Source organism: Arachis hypogaea, chromosome 18 (genome assembly GCF_003086295.3).
Source record: "Arachis hypogaea cultivar Tifrunner chromosome 18, arahy.Tifrunner.gnm2.J5K5, whole genome shotgun sequence".
Classification (NCBI taxonomy): domain Eukaryota; kingdom Viridiplantae; phylum Streptophyta; class Magnoliopsida; order Fabales; family Fabaceae; genus Arachis; species Arachis hypogaea.
In genome coordinates, this window is record NC_092053.1 from 94,317,312 (window position 1) to 94,341,070 (window position 23,759).

Consider the following 23,759-nt stretch of genomic DNA (forward strand, 5'->3'; position numbering starts at 1 on the left):
TTGTGATGATGAATAGTAATTAAATATGATTATGAAGGATGATGATAGGCGATTTTAATAATATTGAAATTGAATATGAAATTGAGAATGACATTGAATATGAAATTGAGAATGAGAATGAATATGAAATTGAGAATGAGATTGAATATGGGATTGAGAATGAGATCAATGATGAGATTGATTATGATTATGAAATGATATTGAATATGATTCTGATTGTGATGCACTTGCCTGGGTAGATACAGTGGAGTGATTCCACTTGCTCCGGGATGTGGTGAGATACACCTGCCTAGGTAGATGCAGCAGAGTGATTCCGCTTGCTCTGGGACATGGTGAGAAATACTTGCCTGGGTAGATGCAGTGGAGTGATTTTTTTACTTGCTCCGGGTTTGGTTTGAGACTCCTGGGGTAGATGCAGTGGTTAGCCCCCACTTGCTCCCAGTCGAGGTTGATTTAAGATATGTGAAGCTATCTGAGTTTCAGATTTCCATGGGTAGATGCAGTGGGTCAGCTCCACTTGCTCCAGGTTGAGATCTGAGATTCTGTTGACCCTGTGTCGTAAGATGTGGCTAGACACTTAGACCTTTCCGGATTAGCTCTCCCCCATGGATATTCTATTTTGATTGATTATGATTTTGAGCTTGGGGATGCGCGCTCGCAAGGACTATCCAATGGTTAGCTAACAGGACATGTCATGTTGGCTTGGTAACCGACAGATGATATCATCAGCCATAGGGAAGGCATACATCATTTGCATATGTTTGAATTGTTTGGGTTTGCTTAATTGTATTGGTTTGCCTAATTGTATATGCCATACTATGTGATTATGTGCAACTTGCCTTACTTGAATCTACTTGTGTAATACTTGTCTGTATTGCTTGTGTTTGTACAACTGAGAGATCCCTTATGCTGGCGGTAGTGATGCTGAGGGTTGTACTTGATATTGATAATAAGATGTTTGCTGAATATTTGAGTTTAATACTGAATTGCTGAGTTATATACTGATAGACTGTGGTAATGGAAAGAGATAGGCTGAACAGAATGTTGGATAAAAGCTTGAGAATGTATGTTGTAGCTATACCCGGTTTCAGATTTGAATGGGGTAAGTTATTGGGTAGGAAGTCCTATAGACATGCCTGTGGTCATTTCCAATTTTAAATTATTCACCGTGCTATTTTGTTAACTAAAGAAGTTTCTTTACGGCTTTTCAAAGTAATACTTCCCATAAAGCGTTTTACAAAAGGTTATTTCAAGGATAAAATACTTTTAAAATGAAACGAATTCTATTTGCAAGTATTTCTTTGCTTTGATGGTATTCTCGTCCCTACTGAGAATGTATGGTTTGTTCTCACCCCGATAACTTCCACCCTTTCAGTGACACAGGTTCGAAGACTCAGTTTAAAGCTGCGAGTGATTATTGACTTTACTTATTTTCTGGCCTTTTATTAAAGATTGAAATGCGATATCGAACTAAAGGCTCAATATTAAATAGTTAATAAGCAACACAGGTTAGTAACGCCTTACTTTTAGTATGATCATGACGTATTGGAAGTTGGGTCGTAACACTTACGATCTCATACTTTTTTGACTCAGCTTACTTTTATTTCAAACTACTGCACTATTTTCTTCTTATTATTCCTGTTGAATTCCTTTGATTCTAGATTCTTTCTTAAACTTGTGATTTGATTTTCGTCCAAACATTCTTCATTGCTTGAATATCCTTGTTCACTTGTGATCTCAGCAATTTTTCAAATCCTTGTGAGTACTATATTTGTCACTTGTCTTTCTTTTCTGAAGTCTTGTGTCCTTCTGAGTAAACTCGAGATTTGATTTAATATCACATGCCACCTTTAGGTATATCAAGCGATATGTTAGTTCTTTAGAACGCATTTTGTGGATGCGGAATGTGAAGCTTGCGAGTGCGTGATGTCACAGGATGTTGTGAAGCATTGTTTCATGCGAAAGAATTTTGTTGATGTTAAGCCTGTGACTGGTGACAGATTTGAAAAATGTGTGATGAGGTTGAGAACTCACGAATGAGTTGTTCGATGAAGTACGGTTGAGAACGGTTGAGATAAGTTATGTCGAAGTAAGAAAGTTGAATCTTTGAAGCTGGTGTGAGATCAGTGTGTGGACGTTAATCACGTTTTAACGCCAGTCTGTTTTGTGATTTTTTGCACCAAGCCTGTTTTGTAGCTTCTGTTTTGCATCACTTATATCCTTATAGCCTTATGCCATATGAAAATCCTGGTATTTGAAAATGTATGTATATAAGCTGAGATCTTTTTGCTTTTTCCTAAAATGTGTTCAAAGGTGAAGTGATATGAAGTCTCTTTCATTTTGTATCAACTTTCGAGGACGAAAATTTTTATAAGGTGGGTAGAATGTAATACCCAAAATTTTTGAAAAAATATTATTATGAGTTAATTTTAATTTATTTATTCATTACAGACTTTAATTTCAGAAATTATTTTATTAAAGCTAATTAAATCAAGTTTTAATAATTAAATTAGAATTTTTATTAAATTTTATAATTATTGGATAATTTTATATTTAAATTATAAAGTGTAATAATTGTAAAATAATAAGAATTTTATATGATTTAATTTAAATAATTGAGATTTTGGAATTGAATACTTTAATTTTTATAAATAAAAAAAATTAATCATATTATCTCGAATTATTGAATTGGAGTATTTATTTAAAAATAATTTGTAAGTTGATGATAAAATTGTATTTCAAAGATAATTATTTTATATTAAATTTTAGTTTGAATTATTACTCAACCCTATTATTTTATTAATATTTTTATTCTACACAAACCCTAATTTTAACACAACAAAAATCCTAACCCTAATATTTTTTCCTTTCCCAACTGCATTACCCCTTCACCTTTCTCTATCCAAGAAACACAAACACAACACATTGCAGTAGCAGAAATCAAAATAACGAAAGAAAAAAGAGGAGAGGGTGCAAATCAGAGAAGAGAAAGGGAGAAAGAGGAAAGAAGAGTGCCATCGGAGGAAAGGGGGACCGCTGCCACTGTTCGTCGCGCCCTGCAGAGCGCCATCAACACCGTCTGTCACGCTGCCACCACGTTGCGTCACTATCAGAGGCCAGAACCGAGAGAGATGCGTCTGAGAGAGGGAATGAGTGTGAAAGAGGAGACGCGGAAGAAGGACGACTGCCGTTCTGTCCCGTCGCCGTTGCCGTTCGTGCTCCGTCGTTGCCGCCGAGGATCCTGTCACTGCTAGATCCGTCGCGTCGCCGTTGAGGGGCTTCGAAGGGGGAGGCACACGATAAGGAGTTGGAATCGCTGCTGTCGCCACCGCTGCTGAGGGTCAGCCACTGCGCCGAGCCTCTGCTACCGTCAAGTCCGCCGTTTGGTCACCGGGTGTTGCACGGGTGTAGTCGGAATCACTGCCGGAACTGGTGCTTCATTCTTAGTTCCTTTCTTTGTGGGGTGAGTTATTTTACTTTCAAAGATTTTTATCGCTATTTCGATATATGTGACTGAGGTTTTGCAGCGTTAATTTCTATAAATTTGAGTTTAGTTATTATATATTGTGGTTAGAGTTGCTGTGGTTGCTATGAAAGTGGTTAGGGGATGAGGTTGCTGTTGTCGCCGTTGCGGTCCAAGAAAAAATGGAGTTTTGTCGCATAGTTGAATCGCAAACGAGGTAGGGAATTTTCTTAAAATTTATTTTATCTTACAGAGTTGTTATAAATAGATATTTATGTGAAAAATATATTTCTGTGATTGTAATTGTCTTATGAATGTGGCTGTTTGCTGGACTAAATTACTGATTGCTTGATTGTTTGAGTGGTGTGCGGTTGTTGATAAGAAGTTGTTTTAAAAAGTTATTTAGTTGATTGTTATGAAATGTGGGTTTTCTTGGTTTTGAAGTTAATTTGATAATATAAATGAATCGGCTTTGGAAATGATTTGAGATACAAAAATGAATTAATTTTGGAAGCGATTTGATTTTGAATTAGTTTGATTTTATAAATGATTTAATATTTGAGCTATTTTGATTTTGAAAAAATATTTATTATTGGAATTGGTTCGATTTGAAAATAATTTGATATTAGAACTGGTTGAATTTTGGAAAATGATTGAGATTTGGAAATGGTTGAGAAGGGTTTGACGAATGTTTGGATAGGACCCGAAAAGGGTTGCAGAGTCCGAATTTTAGAGATGCTGCCGAAATTTTATAAAAATTGGAAGCTTCTTTTGAAGTAATTATTTAAAAAGATTTGGTTTTGAATATTATATGTTTTAAGTTTGATTTTATTTAGAAAATAATGAATTATATTTTGAACTGGGATTGTTGATGTACGGAATGGGAGGATGGATGATGATGATTGAATTTTGATTCACTCGAAAACTGTCTCTCAACAATTTTCTACCGGCAAGTGTACCGGATTATCGTCAAGTAAAAACTCACTATAGAGTGAGGTCGAATCCCACAAGGATTGGTTAGTTGATCAATGTTAATTGGAGAATTGTTCTAGTTGAGCGAAATCAGATTTTGTTGAGAATTATAGAATGTAAATTTGGCGGAAAATTTAAATTGCAAGAAATTAAAGAACAGAAATTAAATTGCGAGAAATTAAATGACAGAAGCTTAAATAGCAAGAAATTAAAAAGGGAATGGGGATTTAGCATGAAATTAAAGAGCAGAAAGTAAATAGAATGGGTAGATCAGAGAGGGGAATCATTGGGTTCAGGAGATGTATAATTCTCCGGATCAAAATCATTTTCATCTCTTCCGCAATCAATGCATTCATTGATCTCCTTGGCAATCTTAGGTGATTAGATCCCAATTCCTTGGCTCACCAATCTCTCTAAGTATGAACAATTGCCCAATTCCTTGATTTAAGTGCTCATGGAAAGAGATGAAGTTTAGTCACTGATTATATCACACAAATTCATAGATCAAAGTATTAGTAGAATTACATGTCACTATATCCATCCAAACCCCAATCTAATCCAATGTGAGAAAGCATTTCTAGCATGATCTCCTCATTCCTCTTCTAAGGTTCCGAGGAGATCCAATTATGAATAGTTTCTTTCCCAAGATAACTATCCAATTGGATGAAGACCGAAAGCTTTCTAGCAAAATCAAGAGAAAAGAAAGAAGAAGATGAATGAAAACTAATATTGATCCATTGAATTACACAGAGCTCCCTAACCCAATGAAAGGGGTTAGTTGTTCATAGCTCAATTCAATTTACAGAGAAAAAGAGTGAAGGAAAATTAAAGCTTAGCTAGAAAGTAAAGAAAAAGAAAGTACATAAACAAAAGGGAAAAGTGCAGAAGAAAAATAAACAAAGAAAAATAAACAGAGTGCTGAGCTCCCAGAGCCCCCTCAGGGCCTCCCGAAAAGCTCCCTTCAATCTTCAACAATTCTTCTATTTATAAACATCTTCTCATCTTCAATTGGATCAAGTATTTAGATGTGGGCCTTGGCTGAAGCAATTAGAAGCAATTCTCCAGTGATGGGCATTGGCAACTCACTTTCATATTGGGCATAGGTGCAATTTGGAATTGAATTGGCCTTAACATTGGTGATCACGTTTGAGGGCAAACGTTGAATCAAACGCCACTTTGAAAATTCAGTTCTGCTTGCTATCATTGGCGTTTGACTCAACATTGGAGTGCCAACGTTCTCGCAGTCACACGTACGCGTGACCTAGGCGTACGCGTGAATGGTCGAATTTGCCATTTCACGCGTGCGCGTGCGCGTAGTTGGGCTAAAAAAGTATGTCCACGTGTACGCGTCATTGACGCGTACGCGTTGATGTAAAATTCCTAACTCCCATTTTTGAAATCTTATCGCGGACGTTGGAGGTAGTGTTTGAAGCAACGTTGGACCTCCAACGTTCGCACATCCAGGCGTGCACGTCATCTACGCATGCGCGTGGATGCTAAATTCTCAAATTCCAAATCTGAATGTTGCACATAAAGTCTTGAGACGTCACTTTGCTCTCTTGTCAACGTTGCCAATTTCATGCCCACTATAGACTATTATATATGGTTGGAAAGATCTGAACGTCAGATTTCCAACCCAATTAGAATCACCTCAATTGGACATCTGCAACTCAAGTTATGCTCCTTTGAATGGGACAGGGTCGCTGGTGTCAGTGTGCAACGTTGGGAACATTTCCAGATTTGGAAGCTCAAACGTGCTATCCACCCCATACTAATATATATTATTGAAAAGCGCTGAATGTTTACTTTCTAATGCCGTTAGAAGCGCATCATTTGGAGCTCCACAGATCGAGTTATACTCCATCGAAGGTGCAGAGGTCAGCTAGCCTTACTACAGGTTGGTACCATGTTCATTTGTGCATTTTTTGGTACCATGTTCATTAATGTCCATCATGTAGTGCCATATATGCTTGGAAAGATCTCGATTCCTACTTTCCAATGCTTTTGAAATCACATCATTTGGAGCTCTGTAGCTCAACTTATTCTTGTTGGAAGTATACCCCTTCAGGCTGTGGGGAGCAACGTTTCCAGCAATGTTGGAGCACCAACTTTGGCTCCAACGTTGCTTCCCTTTGCCTCCTTTCATGGCCTTCTTGTTGCCTCTTTGCCTTCCCTTTTCTTAGCTTCCTTTCCACCTATCATCAACCAAATATTTGCATCAAAGTTTGCTATAATTCACAAGATCTTTGCATCATTAAATCATCAAATACAAGTTGCATAAAATCTTATGAAAAGCACATAAATAACCAAGTTTGCATGAAACTACTCTAAAACAAACTAAAAATGGCTTGTGAAACTAGCCAAGATGCCTTGGCATCAAATTTGAATGAAGAATGATGAGGATTGATTTTAAAGTATGATTTTGAAATGAATTTGGATACGAGATATGAATTCATGATGATAATAAATTAAAAGTATACGAGACTTACAAAATTGAGACAAATTGTTGACCCTCTGTATGTAAGTTGTGACCGGACACTTTAACTCCCCGGATTCTCCCATGGGCATGCATATATATATATATATATAAATTAAAGCTTGGGACTTTGTCTCTCCCTATGGATTAGGTTGGGATTTTTTTTCATGGATATTATTGAGCTTGGGGATGCGCATACAGAGGGACTATCTAATGGTTAGCTACTAGGATATGTCGGGTTGGCTGTATAACCGACAGATGAGCTCGTTAGCCATAGGGTAGGCATTCATCATATGCATCTATGTGACATTGTTTGGGTGTGCATATCGTACTTGGTTTGCCTAAGTGAATAATTCTTCTTAATTGCTAATTGCTATACTTGACGTAAGTGCTTTTGATTGTGTTTGAACCTTATTACTTGTGTTTGTGACTAAAATTGGTTGGGTTGTGGTGAATTGGATGTTGATTGAGCTGCTTGGGCCTGAAGTTGTGATTGATTATGCGATGGACCGAAGGCCGTGATTGGTTTGTGTTGTGGTTTAGTAAAGTATGAAATATCAAGCTGGTTCAACATAGACTCAATGAACATATGTTTAGAACTTATTGGTCATTCTTACTGTTAGGAAACTTTTAAGATTCTTTTATCTAAAATAGGAGTTTAGATTTCTGGTTAATTAACTGATTTCTTCTAAAAAGGTTTTGAATTTTTTATTGTTAAATCTTCGATTTTCCAAGGATTCAAAAGACAACGATAATCACTGAGTTTGAAAACGATTTTCTTTTTAAATATCTGATGAGCGGATATTTTATACACTTTTTGGGTTAATTTCATGTAGTTTTTAGTATGTTTTAGTTAGTTTTTAGTATATTTTCATTAGTTTCTAGGCAAAATTCATATTTTTGGACTTTACTATGAGTTTGTGTATTTTTCTATAATTTCAGGTATTTTCTGGCTGAAATTGAGGGAGCTGAGCAAAAATATGATTCAGGCTGAAAAAGGACTGCTGATGTTGTTGGATTCTGACCTCTTTGCACTCGGAATGAATTTTCTGGAGCTACAGAAGTTCAATCGATGCGCTCCCAATTGCGTTGGAAAGTAGACATCCAGGGCTTTCCAGCAATATATAATAGTCCATACTTTGCTCAAGGATAAACGACGTAAACTGGCGTTCAACGCCAGTTCCATGTTGCAGTCTGGCGTTAAACGCCAGAAACAGGTTACAAGAAGGAGTTAAACGCCCAAAACAGGTTATAACCTAGCGTTTAACTCCAGAAACAGCCTAAGCACGTGTAAAGCTTAAGTCTCAGCCCCAGCACATACCAAGTGGGGCCCAAAAGTGAATTTCTGTACTATCTATCATAGTTTACTCATTCTCTGCAAACCTAGATTACTAGCTTACTATTTAAACAACTTTTAGAGGATTATTTTGTATCTCATGATATTTTAGATCTGAACTTTGTACTCCTTGACGGCATGAGTCTCTAAACTCCATTGTTGGGGGTGAAGAGCTCTGCTGTGTCTCGATGAATTAATACAATTACTCCTGTTTTCTATTCAAACACGCTTGTTTCTATCTAAGATATTTATTCGCACTTCAATATGATGAATGTGATGATCCGTGACACTCATCACCATTCTCAACCTATGAATGCGTACCTGACAACCACGTCCGTTCTACATTAGATTGAATAAGTATCTCTTGGATTCATTAATCAGAATCTTCGTGGTATAAGCTAGAATCCATTGGCAGCATTTTTGAGAATCCGGAAAGTCTAAACCTTGTCTGTGGTATTCCGAGTAGGATTTAGGGATTGAATGACTGTGACGAGCTTCAAACTCACAAAGGTTGGGCGTAGTAACAGACGCAAAAGAACCAACGGATCCTATTCCAGCATGAGTGAGAACTGACAGATGATTAGCCGGGCGGTGACAGCGCACCTGGACCATTTTCACTGAGAGGACGGATGGTATCCATTGACAACGGTGATCCACCAACATACAGCTTGCCATAAGAGGAAACTTGCGTGCGTGAAGAAGATGACAGTAGGAAAGCAGAAATTCAGAAGACAAAGCATCTCCAAAACTCCAACATATTCTCCATTACTGCATAACAAGTATTTATTTCTTGCTCTTTTATTCTTCGTAATTCAACTTGATAATTATAATTGATATCCTGACTAAGAGTTACAAGATAACCATAGATTGCTTCAAGCCAACAATCTCTGTGGGATTCGACCCTTACTCACGTAAGGTATTACTTGGACGACCCAGTGCACTTGCTGGTTAGTGGTACGAGTTGTGAAAAGTGTGATTCACAATTTGTGCACCAATATCGTCTTATGATAATTCTAAAACTCTGTGGTGAGACCGTGTGGTTAGGTTCTCACCCCTACAGCTTTATTTTTTCAGGAGACGAACGAAGAGGCTTACAAGAGTTTAATAGCAATTTTGCTTATACGATTTTGTTGTTATGTTAGTTTAATTGTTATTTATTTTTCCCTCGCCATCAATATTATATTTTAAAAGAGGGATAGGAATTGTATGTTCTATATGTATATTATATTCATACGCTACTTATGTAAGAGCTTTTGTACATATGTATATGCTTGTCTGTTTTCAAGATAAAGTATTTTTCCGCTTTTTCAAAGAAAACAGCGATACGATTTCCAGTCAAGGATCCTATTTTATTATTAAGTATATAAAGTCATCGTAATACTTCTTGCTATCAGAGTGGCGTAGCCGGAAGTGTGACATGCTGATAATGAGGGTGTTACAAACACCAATAATTATATTCAATACCCATGATCATCATCAGTATTCTCAAAAACCATCATCAATCAACAATAGTTATGAATAACCAAGATCAATTCAATCCTATCCTAAGGTCCACTAGCCTAAGCCTCACGAAATATTACATATTACATAAAGAAAACCGAAACCATACCTTGGCCGATTGTTGCACAACCCAAAATCACCGAATTGATTCCAACCAAGCTTCCACAAAATTTCAAAGTCCAACAAGTCACCAAACACAATCCAAAGCTCTAACCACACCAAGTTAACTCCAATCAACAAGAATTTAAAGCTAATACATACAATTTACAACAAATTAATCCTAGGGTTCACAAAATCAACAATCCACAAAGGTTAAGGGCATTCTCACATTACCTACTATGAATTGGGACAAAACCCAACCATTTCTCCTAAACAACTAAAATCATAAAATTTAATCAATATTCAAACCAAAAAATTAAAAATTTCGTGGAAGGAAAAACTGGGCAAGAAATTAAAAGTTCCTTACCACTTTGTTTAGATGGAAATCACAGGCTCAGATAGAGCTTCGTATAGCCATAAACAGAACGCGAATCGGAATACCGTAGCTCGAATTATGAGCGAAACAAGATGAAAGTGAATATTTTTTAAAACCCTTACCTCTCTTCCCACTTCAGTAGCTCCAAACCTTCATTTGTGTGTTTAATGAGCTGAAAACCTTTAGAGTTAGCGCCCGATTTTTAATTCTAAATAATTTTTTAAATTTTTCTATGGTTTTATTTTCTCTCTCGCAGTATCAGACAGACTTAAGTCAATACTATTGTCTAATTTACTAGTACGCATTTTTAACAATTTTTCGCAAAAAATTACATGTTTCCACTTGAAAAAATTCACTGAATCTAAATCTCACCTTTAAAATTTTAAATTAAGTTTTTTAAACTTTTGAACCTATCTTGGGCAATTGATGAGCAGATATTTTATACGCTTTTTGCCATCATTTTCATATAGTTTTTAGTATGTTTTGTTTAGGTTTTATTGAGTTTTCATAGGTTTTTAGTGCAAAATTCATATTTTTAGATTCTACTTTGAGTTTGTGTATTTTTATGCAATTTCAGGTATATTCTGGTTGAAATTGAGGAGCTGGAGCAAAAGTCTGATCCAGAGACAGAGAAAGCACTACAGATGCTATCCGGATCTGACCTCCTTGCATTCGAAAGAGCTTTTCTGGAGCTACAAAAATCTAAATGGAGCGTTCTCAATGGCCATAGAAAGCTAACATCCAGATCTTTTCAAAAATGTATAATAGATCATACTTTGCTTCAGAATTGAAGGCCCAAAACTGGCATCCAATGCCAGCCTCCTGCCTTATTCTGGCGTCCAGCGCCCAAAGGAGAAGAGACCAGTGTCCAACGCCCATAAAGGACCCCCTAGCTAGCATTCAATGCCCTAGAGGTATCCTAGCACGTGGATCTCATCAAAGCTCAGCCTAAACACTCACCAAGTGGGCCCCAGAAGTGGATTTTGGCACCAAAAGACTGTTTTACCCTTCTCATGTAATCCTTAGTCGTTAGTATAGTATTTATTTGAGAACTTTTATAATTTTCAGAACATCATCGAGCAAATAGACACTTTACACATTTTTCATATTGTATTTTCTATCAGTATGAGTTTCTAAACCTCCTAGGTTGAGGGGAGGAGCTCTGCTGAGTTTTATGGATCAATAAAAGTATTACTATTTCTTTTTAATCCGTGTCTGATTCTCGATTCTAAGATGTATCTTCGTTCTTCATCATTATGAATGCGTTGAATTGGAACAAGGTTATCTCATTCTACATGGGTTCAGAGTGCGTCTTTCATCGAACAATGATGAACCACTAGCTTGATTATACATCTCTTAGACGGCTAATCCACGACTTCGTTGGGGACTTCTCGAGACATCGGTTCAGCCGAGATATGGGGAGAATAGGGTCTTTGTGGTAGAGGCTAGAACCCAAAGGCGCAACATTCTCTGATCCGAAAGATTCGACCTTGTATGTTGCATTTTGAGTAGGATCATTAAGGAGAATGGACTGCAGGAGCTTCACCCTCAATCAGAATGGATCCATACTAACCCTGGGGTTCAGATCTGGAGGAGCATTGGTGACCTCTCAACCGGCGTTGATCACATACAGCCTGCCATAGAAGAAATCATTCACAGTTGAAAAAGACAGTAAAACCAGAGTTATCCAGAAGAACAAAGCATCTCCAAGCCTTAACCATCTTCTTATCATTACAAACATATCAACCTAGTTAAGTTCTCTTTATTTCCTTTTATGCGATTAAACAAAATACCTACTTCTTCTATCCGCCTGACTAAGATCTACAAGATAACCATAACTTACTTCAAACCACAATACTCGTGGGATCGACCCAGACTCGCTCAGGTCTTACTTGGATGACCAGTGCAGTTGCTGGTTCAGTTGTACGAAGTGTGGGAATTCGTGCTACTAATAATTAAATTATTATTTTATTTTATTTTAAACAATTGTTCATCTCCGGTTCTTACAAGTACAAATATTGATTGTTAGCCACGATCTCAATCAAATCCAAGGCTTCTTTAGTGGTATTCATATGCATGGATCCTCCGTCTAAGGAATCCAATAAAGTCCTAGAAGCAGGGATGAGCCGGTCATGGAATATTTGTAGTTGCACCCAATCAATAAACATATAATGGGGGTATTTTCTCAACAATTCTTTGTACCTTTCTCAAGCTTCGTAGAGAAATTCTCCATCTTTCTGAGTGAACGTTTGGATATCTTGTCTCAGGTTTGCCAACTTCTATGGTGGAAAAAATTTTGTTAAGAAAATATTCACCAACTTATCCCATGTTGCAATGCTCTCCTTTGGTTGGGTTTCAAGCCATTGCTTGGCTCGGTCCCTTATAGAGAATGGAAACTAGATCAAGCGATATGCTTCAGCAAAGACACCATTGGATTTGACTGTGTCACATATTTTTAAGAAGCTACACATGAACAAATTAGGATCTTCTTGAGGGCTCCCACTAAATTGACAATTTTTTTTTTACCAAAGTGATGAGTTGAGGCTTTAACTCAAAACGTTATTTGCCGCCATAGTGGGCCTCACTATGCTAATCCCACAACTATAATTTGTGAGGGTAACAAAATCTTCAAGAGTTCTTCTAGCATTAGCATTGTTGTTTTTGTTGTTTGTCATGCTTTCTAACTCAGGCTCCTCTTGAATTTCCTCCTCTTGAATTTTAGACTTCTTCCTTAATTTCTGAAGAGTTCTCTCAATTTCTGGATCATACAAGAGGGGTTCCTTGTCTTTGTTTCTCTGCATACAAAAGTATGAAAAAACAAAGAGAAAAGGCGGAATTTTCAACGTCACAATGAAGGAAATTCCGGGTAAGATAAGAAATTAAAAAGATAGAAAAATAATGGTCTAACATTGGCAATCTGTTAATCGGTTTGATGTCAATCTCGGTTAATCCCCAGCAACTACACCAAAAATTTGATGCAGAATTATGCAAAATCACAACTCGCCAAGTGCATCGAATTGTATCAACTAATACCACGAGAGTAGATTATTGTTCCCACGAGAATTAACAGACTGAGCACACAAGAGTTACTTGATTATTTTAACTAAATAATTCCAAATTAGGATTTCAGTAATATCAAGTAGCAAAAATAGAAGATTAAATGAAGACACTTTATAAATTGTTGAGAAAATAGTATCAATGGAATGCTAAGGTTTCGAACATTTTTAAAACTTCTAGAAAAAATGATTTTCACTATCTTGATCATGCAAAGATGTATCCAACGACGAACCCTAATTTACCAGACCCTAATTCCTTGGTAATCCGGTTTTCCTCGACTTAACTAATCATCAATTCCTTTATCAATCAATATGATAAGAAATAAAGCACATATACTAATTCATAAGCCACACAATTTTTAAGATTTAAACCTAATTGATTCAATATTACTTATCAAGCCAAGTTCAAAATTTTTAGAGTTGAGAGAAGAAGTTTTCAAACTTAATTCTATTAAACAATCTTTTCCAAGATGCATATAGAATTCAATTCAGATAAAAGTTATTTTCTAATAAACTTAAACCTTTGTGATGAAGAACGTAAACCAAATTATTAAGAAAACATCAATGCATAAATTAAGAATAGAAAAGTAATAGCATTATTCCATGGTAATAAATAGAGTTCATAACCTTAACAGAAGAGATTAGTTGCTCATGATAAAAGAAAAACCAAAATTCTCGATTGTAAAAGCAGCCGGAAGAAGGAGCTCACGTGTGTGTCTCCTTTCCTTTTTATACTATCCTTAAAAACTAATTTAAAATTTAAACTAATTCAAAAAGAAGTTAAATCAAATCAAAATTCATTTATTAGTTCTTCTCAGAGAGTTTTTTCCTTTAATATTAGCCCCTTTGATCTTCTACACAACTGGTAATTAAAGCTTGATATCATGGGCTTATGCTAAGCCTTGAGATATCCACTTAAGTGCTTGAAGGATAGAGGATTCGATGAGTGAATTGAAGGCTTACTGGAGGGCTTTGTTTGGTGCATTATACGCAAGATGCTATGTGTATAACCCATGGGCTTCAATTGGCAATGTTTGCCCTCTGTTTGCTTTGCAAGTATAACACAGGAAACCCCACATATAACACATGCCTTCTTGCAAGCCCTGGAGGTGTCCCAAGCCCATTTGTTCTACGCAGGGAGTCTCAAGGTGTTGTGCGTATGACACATGGCTTCATTTGGTGCGTATAACGCATGGCTTGCTTCTAAGCCACTGGAGGGAGTGATTTGGTGTATTCTTAGTTCAGAGAGCTTTCTGTTTGATTCCTACTTCTTCTGCATCTCAATGTGCTGATTCTAGCCTCTTTTTTTCTTGATTTTTGCTAACTTTCCTCCAAATACTCCAGTAACAAATGAATTCAAACTAATTCAAAGTAATACTACTATAAAATCATTAATTATCTAACAAGAGTCATTAGCTTATGAATGAAATTTTAACAAAAAAATAACTAAAGATGTTGATGCATCAAGTGGTAACTGTACAAAAATGCCAATTTTTGTTTGAGCCATTCTAAACTAGAAAAATGTTAATCAAAGTTAATTACAATGAGTATGGTTTAGAAAAAAATTGCATATTTTATTTAATGCTATTGCATGAAGCTATTTTGTCTTGAAGATAAAAAAATTAGTCGGTTGCAAATAACATCTATTTAGATAAGATAAGATATTTTCTGTTTTGAGGGTTACCTGAAACGTTAATTTGGGCCTAAACGTGAGGTCCAAATTCTTTTGTATGGCAGTGTCCGACTTGTTTGGTGCCGAGGTTTCGCTTGTCTGAGTTCCTTGTGAGGAGGTGGGGGATTGTACCTGCAAGAGATTCCGATGCTTAAGTTAGCAAGGGCTTTTGGTAGGTTTTTAGTATATTAGAACATGAATATACCTAAGGGTGGCAAACGGGCCTAAACCCACCGGGGCGGCCTGTGTAACCCGCCAAAAAAGGTAGGCTGGACTGGAAAATTGGGATCGCCAAATAGCAAAAATCCGCCTAACCCGCAACACTTAAACCGCGGGATTTGGCAGTCTTTGGCGGCGTGGGGCGGGCTTCCCCGCCGGGCTTAGTATTTTTTTTGCAAGGGATATTTTTACAATTTTTTTTGCCAAAATCCAACTTTTTCCAACCCAACTTACAAGAGAATGAAGATGAAAATTGAGTGTTTTGGATTATGTTTATTTTGTTTTAGAAAAAATATTTATAATTATGTTTTAGATTATGTTTATTTTTCTTTGGGAACAATATTTATAATTATATTTTGGATAAAAACTTGGTTTATAATTATGTTTATTAGATATTTATAATTACAAAGACTTTAATGTTTGTGAATATAAAAGTTATAATTTGTTTATATTTTTAGAAATTATAACAGTTAAAAGTAAAAAATAGAAGAAATTTTTTTATGCCTTTATAAATATTATTTAATAGTTAAAAGTAAAAAAAGGATACGCCGGCCCGCTAACCCGCCGTTAGGCAGGGTGGGGTGGGATTCTGGGACCGCCTCACTAGGCGGGGCGGGGCGGGCCAGCCCGCCAAAGGACGGGCTTTTCCGCTTGCCACCCCTAAATATACCTGAGGAGTGTCAATGTATTTATAGTAGAATAGATAACCACCTTTGTTGGAGTAGTTCCATCTTTATTGATGGATAACCGTTCTCTTTATCTTGGGAGTTTGTTAGGATCTATCATTCAAGGAAGATAGAGATAGTTGGAGAGATTTGGGGAGACAGTTACTTACTTAGATAAGCATAAGCTGCCCCTTTTCATCGTGTCCGACTTCTTTAAAGAGGTCAGGTATTCGGTAGAGGCCATTCTCTTAGGTGGACTTTTATCCTTATTAAGCCTGACTTTTGTGTTTTGGGCCAGAATATCAACATCTTCTATAAAAAAATATTTAATTTATTTTGAGAAATTAAAATTATGTTTCATTTGGTCATGTTATCTGTTTGGATAATTTATTTATGGTTTGGATTATTTTATTTAGGACCAATCATAAAATTGGACAAAGGATGTTAATTGGATTTTTAAAGAACTTGCAAAGATTTAATGGCTTTGTTTACGTTCAAAAGTTCAAACCACTCCTTCTAGAAGTTGGATTGGGACAGTCCCCAATATATATGTTTCAGAAATTTAAGAAAATTATTTACAATTTTCACATTACATACTTTTTCCAATTATCAAAATTTCAAATAAAGTTAGGATCGGAAAATGAAAAAGAAGATTGAGCCATGAAAGAGTATGTCGAATTTAAAATAAAAAAAAGAAAAGTAAAGGAAGGTTCCCCCCTTTCATAGCAAGGCAGGGCTATAATCTAAACAAAGGCGCGTTGGCATTAAGGACCTAATTTTCCTAAACACAATTCAAGTATTGTTTTCGGAGTTAAAAAGGTGGACCTGATTTGTCAACCACAATGACATCAAGGACCAATTTGGTGTGTTGTTTTGAACGTCAATTTGATGGCATATAGAAATATAACATTTGGATTTTGGAGATCACGTTGAAGAAAGGGTCTATTACCACACTAACGTGTTTATTGCTTAATTCTAAATTGAACCGGATCGATTTATTCAGTAATTGAAAATTAATTTTTTTATTGGTTTAATTGACATGAAAAATTGTGATAAAATATCAATAAAAAATCGGTTAAATCAACGATTAATCGATGAATTATGTGAAACGGTCCAATTTTTTTAAAATTTCGGGTTCGGTGTTAATTTTTTTTAAATAATGTCTTTTAATTTTTTTAAAAAATAGAATCTCTCTCTCTTTTAACAACTCAATAATTCCAAATTTGTGTGGGTTAATTATTATTATTATTATTATTATTATTATTATTATTATTATTATTAAAAATCAGCTGACGTTGCAAATCGTCATCCTACAAATATTTTTATGCAATCAAGGTATATTCAAAATCTGATTAAAATATAATTTGTGTTGTTATTGGCGATATATAATCTGAAATATTTAATGATGATAATGATCTGTGATGAGTAATATTTTTTGTTTAGTTAAAAAAAAATTTTTTTTTGTGATAGAAAATTATGTGTTTATAATTTATGTGTAGTTAGTTATAAACTTTAATCTTTGAATTTATTTATTAATTTTTAATGATAAATTTTAAATAAATTATTATATAAATTTATAAAAATTTAAATTTTATTAGTCTAAAAATTATTAAATTTAAGTATTTAAAATTATATATTAAATTTTTAATAATTTTATATTTATATTTAATTAAACTGATTAGCTATAGTTCAATTTTAATTAGACTATTAAATCAATCATTCTACTAATTTATTAACTGATTCAATTCTCACAATCTTAGCCTAATGCAAGTTCTTTTTTATTTAATGTTTGATTACCTTTTTCTTTAAATTTTATAAACCCGCCTTTCTCAAACGATTGAACAATTCTAAAATATGATTTTACTTGTTTTAATTTGATTATACCGTTTTTGAATAGATTTTTATTTTTATGAATATTTTCAAAATTAGAGTCGATCACCTTCCCATGAACTCTCCCAAGTATCGAACTTAGGTTATGATCACCAACCTTGATGCAAACTAACAGCAACATCAAAGGGTGAATTTTGATTTACAAAAACTCGATGGTAGCAACGCCTTGGGATGGATCTTATCTATAAATCAGTATTTTGAATTTTTTATGGGACCTGTTATGCAGTTTTTTTGCAGGTCAAAAGTGTCAAGAAATTAAGTTTTTTTTTTTTTTACCAAAATCAAATATCTGAAATATCTAAATTTTAGGAGCGAAAGCTAAGTTTCTTTGTGAAAATTTTATTTGCATCAAAATTCATGTCTTTGACAATGACAAAGAAAAAGAAACCAAATTTTACAAAATTTCGAAATAAACAATAAAACTTAAATGATTTGAATAAAAGTGAAATTAAATTACAGAAATTAAAAATATTTGAAAAAATAAAGTATAAATTTAAATGTAAAGACTGAAAAGGATAAAAGTTGCTGAATTAAAAAAAAAAAACAAAACGACATTGTAGAGAAGGTAAATTGCACGAAAAGAAACTATAAAAATGGTAAAATATAATGGAAAGACATAGAAGGAGCCTTTCAAAGAAAAAGACTCTTGACCGACTCAAAAAATCGCTATGGATGTGAGCGAGTGTGAGAGTTTTCTTTGAGAAAATTCCAACCCCTTTTTTCATGTGTTTTGTCAATTTATAGGCCAATAATCCGTCCAATTATTTGTTGATAGTTAGTTTTGCTAAATAAATATTCGAACCCCTTAGAGACTGAAACTTTGCCTTCGACACTGTTGACCTCGTTGAGCCTACCTCTTCGACTTCCGCATTTGCATCAATCGATTAACAGAAAGTACCTAATTGAGTACGTAATTAGCTCCAATCCAAAGTTGATTCTAATCTGTACTTAGAGTTGATCGACAATGCAATATTTTTTGTCTTGGCAATGATCGAAGTCTAAACTTGTAAAATATTGACTTGTCAAACAGTTCAATAATATTTTTGTCGAAAATATTATTTTTGATATAAAAAATACCCACTAAATATTTATTTTTTAACTAGAAGAAAAAAAATATAAATACTTAATATTATTTAATATTTTTGATGATCTCATCAAACTATTTCTTTAATAACCATTCCATCATCAAATATCACCCACTTAGATTACCTTCATATTGCCCAACAAATTCATAAGGAATGATCGATACAATACCAGTCATTTCTTCGTCTTCTTTCTCAAAATACTCCTCATCATCACATTTGAATCTATTTTAGTGAGTGAAGTTTTAAAGCTTTGCCTTTTCCTTCGATCAGTATGAGCTTTTTTTCTTTTAGAATTATTTCATCATCTCCTGAAAAGACAACTTGATTTAAAAGAAAAGATTTTGCCCTGATCGGTTAAGATAGAAGGAACACTAGTATTAACTCGACTGTCGACCACCTTGGTTACCACCAATTCGATCTCGAAAATTGGTATTTCTAACATGGCGTTGACCAAAATAACTACATCAAGCCTGTTACTGTTGATATTCTCTCATTTTTCGATCACCAAACTCTTGCCAATTCTTGATATATCCAACTCCAATAGTCTGGAATTTGACGAAACCAAGGTGAATAATTGTCATGTAGACTTTGAGATTATTGAGCCTTTAGACGTCTTGCCTCTTTATCTAGCTTGCTCTTCTTTGTCGAAATTAGTCTTCGATGCTTGATGAATTTGAAACCAACCCCAATTAATTGTTTGATCAACTTCATATATTCTATAAATTTTTACAAATATTGTTTTGTAGTGCATAACAAAAAATTAGTGAAACATCATGTCATTGTTGAAGAGCCAAAGATAATAAAATGAATAAATATGATCCCATGTTTCAACCATGCTTTCCTGTTTTCTTTCAATTTATCGAAGAAAAATGATCTTCGATATAACAAATTCCCCCAAGTATTTATTGTTGACATCTTTAGGTTAAGTGGCTGTTTATTGAACTATTTAATTTTTGATATTTTGTTGAATATTTTCAGCCATGCTCATTTTCAATGCCTCATTGAAAATTTTTAGACAACATATTTTTCAAAACATGGTGGCTCTTTCTTATTTCTTCTCGGATCATTGTGGTGAGATAGTTTGTCGTATTGGATGATTCAAAAATATAATGATTATTATCCATAATTTTTTTTTAAATTTCCAACTTCAAAAAAATTCAAAATTGATTAGAGAAGCTATTTCTTTTCTAAAATTTGATTAACTTTATAGAATTTCAAAGTGGAATGAAGCTTTGTTTTTCTTTTTTCCACAATTATATCTAAGAATCGCCAAGAACCGCTTCTCGATGACTTCTTCTTGTAGACATACTTGTACAGACTTTAATAGAGTACGTAATTGAGTAGGTAACTACTTCCAAAAGATTCTAATATGTACTTGTAACCTTATCAAAGTTTAAATTTGTCGAACATTGGGTTTTCAAAGAATTCAACAATATCTTATTAAAAATATTATTTTTGATACAAAAAATAAATTTATTAGAAGGACAAAAGCAAAAATACTTATTATCATTAAATATTATTTTTGACAAATTCATATTCAACCATTTTTTTTCTATTTCTTTTCTTCTTTTATTTTTTCAACTTGTCGAACTATCTCAGTCAAATGGGCTAAATCAGGTATATGCACATTGAGTAATTTTTGACGCATATAAAAACCTAAGCCCATTGTTGCTAGCTTGACAACTTTGCTCTCTGGGAGCGCCACAAAACAACAATTACGGGCATTTTTGAACCGAATCATGAAATCATCTATCAATTGACCGTCATCTCGTTTTATTACAAGCAAATCTGTCAGCATGACATTCAACTCTCCCTTATAGAATTGAGCATGAAAGGTACTTTCTAATTGTGCCCACATCAAAATCAAATTGGGCTTCAGTTTTGAAAACCAAGTGAAAGCATTTTTTGTAAATGAAGAAAGAAAAAACTTCATTCTCAGGTTTTTATTTTTTGCCAAATTTTCTAATTTGGCCATATAGCGAGCTATATGCTCGACAATACACTCTCCAGGTTCTCCTGCAAATTTTATAATTATTTTAGGATTTTCACACTCCTTGGCATTTCAGCCATTTTCATTGCACAGGAAAAGTGGAGAAAAAATATGGTCGATGCATGAAACTCACTTTGATACCCACTCTATTGAGGATAGTCTCGACAATCCTCGTCATTTGTAATGATATCCATGCTGTGTGCGAAATCTATTCAAAATTTCATCAGAATTTTGATCTCGTCGAACGAGATGAGGGATATTTTCTTTTCTTTCAGGATTGTTAAATACATTCTCCTCATTATATCCTACGTTCTCTTAGTCTACTACCAAATCATGGAGAATAGACTGCCCCTCATCATAATCGACATTTCAGAAAATTCTCTCGACTTGCCTAGCCAGTCGATCATATTTTGACTCATTGTCAGCCATGATAGGATTCAAAATAGCACTCATCTAGTGAGTCAACAGGTTGAATAAATCATTATGGCTTTCGTCAATGTGTTATCGAAGCGCAGCCGTTCATCCTGAATTTTTTGACAAGGAGCCCGCTTGGTAATCTCGACTAACGTCTGGATATGGAAAAGGAGGTTGGTTAGAAACCATAATTGGCGCATTCCCAAATCTGACTAAGGGCGTATAACTAACTGCTCATAGGAGGCGTATAATCAAGAGGAAGGCCAAATAGAGGCTAACCTGTGGTCACTTGCGATTGATTCTACACTAGGGTGATCCTAGGGCGTGGATTTCATCTATTACCACTAGCAATTGCACCAATAACTGCAACACTTTCCCCAAAATTATACTCTGCATGTGGTATCAAATTTGTAGAATTTTGTGTAGCCGTTATTGGGACATTTTTACTTGTTTCTGCATTGGCAATTGAAACCTCTTCAGACATAGTAATAATTCTACCATTTCTTAATCGCATGCACCAAATATCAACACTGCATGCACAACGCAAAAGTTGAAAAAAAATTTTTTTGACACAATTAAATTTTAAAATTATCCCGTCAGACGTTCCATTTTTGTTTTGAAAATTTTTCATAGGTCGAACGCGACAAAAGAAATTAAGTTTCTTGACCAAAACAAAATATCTAGGTTGGTTCAATATTTGAATTCTAGGAGTGAAACTTACTCCTCATTGTGAATACTAATTTTATTTGTATCAAAATTAATGCGTTTGACAATGACGAAGAAGAAGGAACTAAACTTTGCAGTAATTCAAAATGAACAATAAAACTTAAATGAACTGAATAAAAGTGAAATCAAATTATAAAAAGTAAAAATATTTGGAAAAGTGAAGGACAAACCAAAATATAAAGACTGAAAAGGGTAAAAGTTGCTAAATTTAAAGAAAACAAAACAACATTGTAAAGAAGGAAAATTGCAAGAAAAGAAAGTACAAAAATGGTAAAGTAGAATCGAAAGACATGGAAGGAACCCTTCAAAGAAAAAGACTCTTAACTGAATCGAAAAGTCATTGTGGATGTAGTGAGTGTGAGTGTTGTCTTTGAAAAAATTCCAACCACTTTTTTCATATGCATCTTGTCAATTTACAAAGCCAATCCGTCCAATTATCTGCTAACAGTTAATTTTGCTAAATAAATATTCGCGTCCTTCAGAGACTAAAACTTTGCCTTCGACACTGCTGACCTCCATCGAGCCTACCTCTTCGACTTCCGCATTTACGACAATCGATTAACAAAGAGTACCTAACTGAGTATGTAATTGGCTCCAATCTCAAATCTGTACTTAGAAGTTGATTGAAAGTGCAATATTTTTTGCACTTGGCAATGATCGAACTCTAAACTTGTTGAACACTGGCTTGTCAAATAGTTCAATAATATCTTTGTTGAAAATATTATTTTTTTATATAACAGTACCAAATGAGGAACAAATTGGAATTGTTACAATCCACATGGCGAGGACCGCCATTCCTTGGTTTCGGATGTCTTAGAGGACTGAACAATTTCACTCATGGAATCAATTGAAGAGGGCAATAACAATAGAGTTTAGAACTTCGCCGTTTGAGTCTTGATAAACCCATATTTTATGATATATATTGTGCTCAATTTAAGTGATTTATTCAACCCTTCACCCACTTATTCATGTAAATTTCATGGTTTTACTTTTCCTTCCTTATTATGTGATATATGTGAAAAACATGTTTTCTATGCTTTAAAAATAACTATTTTAATTACCCTTTATTACCATTCTATGCCATGATTTGTGTGTTGAGTAGTTTCAGATCTTCTAAGGCAGGAATAACTTAAAGGATGGAAAGGAAACATACAAAAATGGAAGGAAAGCACAAAATGGAGTTTTTGAAGAAACTGGTAGCGACGCGAACGCATGGACGACGCGGCCGCATGCCTAGCGCGAAAAGGCAGCAACGCGAACGCGTGACTGACACGGACGCGCGCCTTAAGCAGAACACAGATGACGCGGACGCATGACCGAAGCGAACGCGTGATAAGGAAAACTCCAGATGACGCGACCGCGTGACCCACGCGGACGCGTGACAGACGCCACGCACCAGAAATTACAGAAAACACTCCCAGTGATTTCTGAATTCCTTTCTGTGACGTTGTGGTGGCGTGTCCGCACAGTCCTGCCGTCTCTAAATACATCTGCATTTGTGGCTCTGCGTGTATATACATTGCAAGCGACGGCAATGCAAGGTTGGTCGACAGAAATTGCAGCAGGGTCGGTGTACATCTGGTCGGCAAGTTTACGACTACCGCTATAAAGAGATGGAGAGAGATAAGGGTTCTTTTTTTTTTAAACTCTGAATAATGGAGAGAAATTGACATTAGAGTAATTCGTTTGTACTATTTTAATTTTTTATTTTAAATTTTTATCCTAATTAACTGTAGTTAGTTACATCCCTAGTTGATCTTTTAGACTTTTTTATGTATATTAATGGAAAAATTTTGCCATTAATAACATTAGTCAATCAT

General features: G+C 34.8%; 1 non-coding gene across 1 annotated transcript; it reads left to right on the forward strand.

Moving 5' to 3' along the window:
* Positions 1-12,385: 12,385 nt before the first annotated feature.
* LOC112774769 (small nucleolar RNA R71) lies at positions 12,386-12,492 on the forward strand. The gene has a single exon (XR_003189231.1). It is a non-coding gene; the product is annotated as a small nucleolar RNA R71 (small nucleolar RNA).
* The last annotated feature ends 11,267 nt before the right edge of the window (positions 12,493-23,759 follow it).